The 4,707-nt window shown below is 37.3% G+C and overlaps 2 non-coding genes across 2 annotated transcripts; both read right to left on the reverse strand.

Moving 5' to 3' along the window:
• Positions 1-589: 589 nt before the first annotated feature.
• On the reverse strand, positions 590-664 carry Trnas-cga. The gene has a single exon. It is a non-coding gene; the product is annotated as a tRNA-Ser (tRNA).
• Positions 665-890: 226 nt separating this feature from the next.
• On the reverse strand, positions 891-965 carry Trnas-cga. The gene has a single exon. It is a non-coding gene; the product is annotated as a tRNA-Ser (tRNA).
• Between the last annotated feature and the right edge of the window lie 3,742 nt (positions 966-4,707).

The raw sequence follows: 4,707 nt of genomic DNA on the forward strand, positions 1-4,707 counted from the left end.
AAGTTCAATGTAGTCTAGCGATTTCTGTTCGAAAGATATGTTTTGTTTGTCTGAAAAATTCTCTTTATGTGTCTTTCAAAGAGAATTTTGTTTCCTATACATATTATAAATGTACCTCTGTAGTTATGTGTTGGCCTTTTATGATCATGTCTTGTTCTAATGATTCCAGTATGTTGTTCAAGAATTTATCTATTTAATGGGGTGTGATTATTTTTCTAAAATTAATAATTTGAAAACACTTATTCGTACATCAGTGTCATAACATAAGAGCATAAAACATACACACTTTCTGCTTTCAGAGTAATATTGAAAGGTAAAATCTATTGAATTCATGGTCTTATGAAATCAGTGTGGATGAATTTGTTTGTCTCATGAGACTTGACTGTTTCTTTTTAACCTTCGAGTGGGTGCACCAGTTTTTACATATGTGGTGTGTGTTTTACACAGGTAAATAATACTTGTCTTTATGTCACCAAGGTAAGCAGTAGGAGCAAATTCACAGTTTAATCTTATTTAATCTCCAGAATGAGATTTTCACTCTGCAGCGGAGTGTGCGCTGATATGAAACTTCCTGGCAGATTAAAACTGTGTGCCCGACCGAGACTCGAACTCGGGACCTTTGCCTTTCGCGGGCAAGCGCTCTACCAACTGAGCTACCGAAGCACGACTCACGCACGGTACTCACAGCTTTACTTCTGCCAGTACCTCGTCTCCTACCTTCCAAACTTTACAGAAGCTCTCCTGCGAACCTTGCAGAACTAGCACTCCTGAAAGAAAGGATATTGCGGAGACATGGCTTAGCCACAGCCTGGGGGATGTTTCCAGAATGAGATTTTCACTCTGCAGCGGAGTGTGCGCTGATATGAAACTTCCTGGCAGATTAAAACTGTGTGCCCGACCGAGACTCGAACTCGGGACCTTTGCCTTTCGCGGGCAAGCGCTCTACCAACTGAGCTACCGAAGCACGACTCACGCCCGGTACTCACAGCTTTACTTCTGCCAGTACGTCGTCTCCTACCTTCCAAAACTTTACAGAAGCTCTCCTGCGAACCTTGCAGAACTAGCACTCCTGAAAGAAAGGATATTGCGGAGACATGGCTTAGCCACAGCCTGGGGGATGTTTCCAGAATCAGATTTTCACTCTGCAGCGGAGTGTGCGCTGATATGAAACTTCCTGGCAGATTAAAACTGTGTGCCCGACCGAGACTCGAACTCGGGACCTTTGCCTTTCGCGGGCAAGCGGGTAGAGCGCTTGCCCGCGAAAGGCAAAGGTCCCGAGTTCGAGTCTCGGTCGGGCACACAGTTTTAATCTGCCAGGAAGTTTCTTATTTAATCTCAGTTTAAGTAAACAACGATAAAATAAACTTATATAAGATGAGCAACATCAGTTTTTAACCAAACAATAATAAAATAAACCTTTAATTAGTTGGAATCTAAGCATGTTCTTGCTCTGATCATAAATTTTTTCTCTCCTGGGTTGCTGTTTACTAAATTACAGCTGCTCAATTGCAGGCATGACAACACAACTTATGACTCTGTTAGCTGAAGGGATAATGAAGGAATAGGTTTGGGCTCACAATTGTGAGACAACAATGGAATGGAACAAAACAACCTCTTTTGTGATTGGCGCACTTTATAAACAGGTGCGCCTGCTCAAGAGTTAAAACAAGTATGGTACTATAAGCATAGGGCTGCCAGGTTGTACGTTTCTCCCGTATTCTTACGTTTTTTTACTGTTAATTTCGCTTTACGTTTTTTATTTCCCCGTACAGCACTTTCTTCCGTTTTTTTAATATTTGGCGCCAATCCATCGTAGAACCCAACACAATTCTTCCCCTTAATATACATATAACATAAATTCACATTAATTTGGTTATATTTGTTATTATTACCGGTCAGATATGGATTTTAGGCGATCACTCGATCGCATAATCGATAATGTTGTCGATATACTTATTTCCGATTCTCATGTGTACAACTACAGATGTTTGTAAACTAATAAACTTCGTTGCAGTGATAATTTCTTGAATCCATACAGCGGAAAGTCTACTTTTCTTAATTTACTTTTGTTCAAGAATTGTAATGAGTTCACCAGCGAAGAAAACACGTGGCAAGCAACAGCAGTACAGTCAAGTGCACTTAAAAAAATGGGAAGATACTTTCGCGTGGGTTAGGCATGGTTTAACTTCTAATAAACATGCTTTTGTACGTTGTGCAGGAAGGAATTCAGCGTTTCTCATGGTGGACAGTTTGATCGCAAGCAACACGCTCGGTACAAAGGACATCAGTTAAAGGAGAAAGCAAGTAGTCAAACCACAAAAGCTTCCAAATATTTTGTGAACTCTAAGAAATCTGAAGCCAACGTTGTTATAGCTTGTGAGTTAGGACTTTCATATCACACAGTCATACACGACCTAAGTCATTCAAGTTTGGATTGTAGCAATAAATAGACGTAATGTATATTCACAGATTCAGAAAAACTGTAAAACTTTCCTGTGGCAAGACGAAGGCAGAAATGTTGGTGAAAAACGTATTAGCACCTAAAAGTGTCAGTGATGTTGTTAATATTCTAAAATCTCCTGAAAATAGTAAGTTTTTCTCAGTAGTAACAGACGCTTCAAATAGAGGCAACAGAAAGATGTTCCCAATTTGTATAAGATACTCTGAACTTTTAGTAGGTGTACAGAACTGACTGTTGACATTTATTGAACAGCCTGATGAAACTTCAAATGCAGTGGCAAAGTTAATTGTTGGTAGTCTGGAGAACCATTCACTAAATATTAATAATTTAACTGCTTATAGTGCTGACAATGCTAATGTGAATTTTGGCAGGAAACAATCCGTTTATCAATTACTGCTTTCCATAAATTCCAACCTGCAGAAAGCCAGTTGTTGAAACCACATGGTTCATAATGCGATGAAGCATGCTATGGGAGAGCTGGAAATGGATGTAGAGAATCTTGTTTTGAAGATCTATAATCATTTCTCAGTATCAGCTAAAAGGCGTGAGGAACTGAAATCATTTTTTGAATTTATGGATTTTGAATGGTCTGAGATATTACGGCATGTGCCCACAAGATGACTGTCCTTAACTCCTGCCATTAACAGATTGATTGAGTGCTGGCCAGCTATAAAGAGCTATTTCAGGAGCATTGATGCCTGTCCAAAGCAACTTGAATCAGTATATTTAGCTGAAGAGCCAGTGAAAGGAATTATTCCTGAAATTTACTTGCATTTTGTGTCAAATATAGGAGGTCAAATGCAAACAGTATCCAAATACCTGGAGAAAAGGGAGCTAAGCATCGTTGAATCACATTTTCACGTGAATTTGATTCTTTCTATGACACATTGTTGAAATATTTTGAAAACCATTATGACTTCTCAGCTAGTAAGAAGTATGCAAGGTTGGAACCTCTTTCTTTGAATGGGGAATTACAATATTGTGATTTTGAACTTGCAGTGGAAACACTTAATCTACAAGATAGGATCAACCTGGATCAGCTATATGAAGAATTTGTGAAGTGAAAGATAACTTTACTAACTTTATCACTAAGGATAGTGATGTTGCATCTAAGTGGGTAAAATTCTTCACACTAGTGCCTCAAGTTTCCCTTTGCTCTTCTTAGACAGTGATATCACATGACTGATTCTGTATGTTGTATATCGCTGTTTGTTTCAATATTATAAGTTACATGTTTATTTAACTTTAGTTAATAGCAATATTGTTTTGGATGGCAAAATTGTGCATTAATAATTTCAATAGTGATCATGCATTTTCAAAAACTGTTATTTAATGTATACCTGTAACTTCTCATAACACCAAATTTAAGTAATTGAGATGGTCATTTACTTCCACTCCAGCAGTGAAAGTTATCCTTGGGTGCATGGCACCTGATTTGCCAGTCTTGTCGTTAAGATTAGTTTGATTAAATTTGAATAACGCACTAGTTACAACACGACATTGGTAATATATAGTTTCTTCATTATTAGTGGGAATTTATTGAAGAAGTTTCTTTTCATATCATTTATAAATAAATATATATGCCAATATTTGATATAGGCTATTTCCCACAGATAAGCTTGTCAGTTGTTGATATATTTTGTCATAAAATTTGAAATAATCAGTATCCGAAACCGAATGTAAAAATTACATTTGTATAAATATTTCATGCGTGCTTATTTTCAATTCATAATTAGGATCTTTGATCACAATATTTATTTACACCTTTGTGATGTTCAACAAAGTTAAAGTGGCAGTATCATAACGTCTTTAATCACAGTAACCTATTCAGTGCTGTTTTCAGTATTGCCAGATTGTTGAAAGGTATATGCTCTCTTGAGTTTGTTGTTAAATATCTTATTTAGTTTAGAGCTTGAGCGTTTAATATCGTTTGCAATTGGCCATATCAATTTTCTTGCTTTATGCTGTTTAACTTCTGATCTTAGTTACAGCATATGGGAGTTCATAACCTTGTATCTGAATTTTTCTTCATCTGTGAAAAGAGAACCTCTATTATTTGTGGGAGCACGCAGACGAATAGTTGCGTGTGCACAGTGCAGGGGCAGCGGCAAAGACTCTAGTGTGCACATAATCATTTACTCTTTGCTTTATGTTTGTTTTTGTCTGAAATGTTCTATGTCTGGCTCATTGCTTCACAATAAAGTTGAACATTAAGAATACGAATGAGTCTATCATTAATAGAATGG

The sequence above is a fragment of the Schistocerca americana genome, chromosome 1 (assembly GCF_021461395.2).
Source record: "Schistocerca americana isolate TAMUIC-IGC-003095 chromosome 1, iqSchAmer2.1, whole genome shotgun sequence".
Taxonomy (NCBI): domain Eukaryota; kingdom Metazoa; phylum Arthropoda; class Insecta; order Orthoptera; family Acrididae; genus Schistocerca; species Schistocerca americana.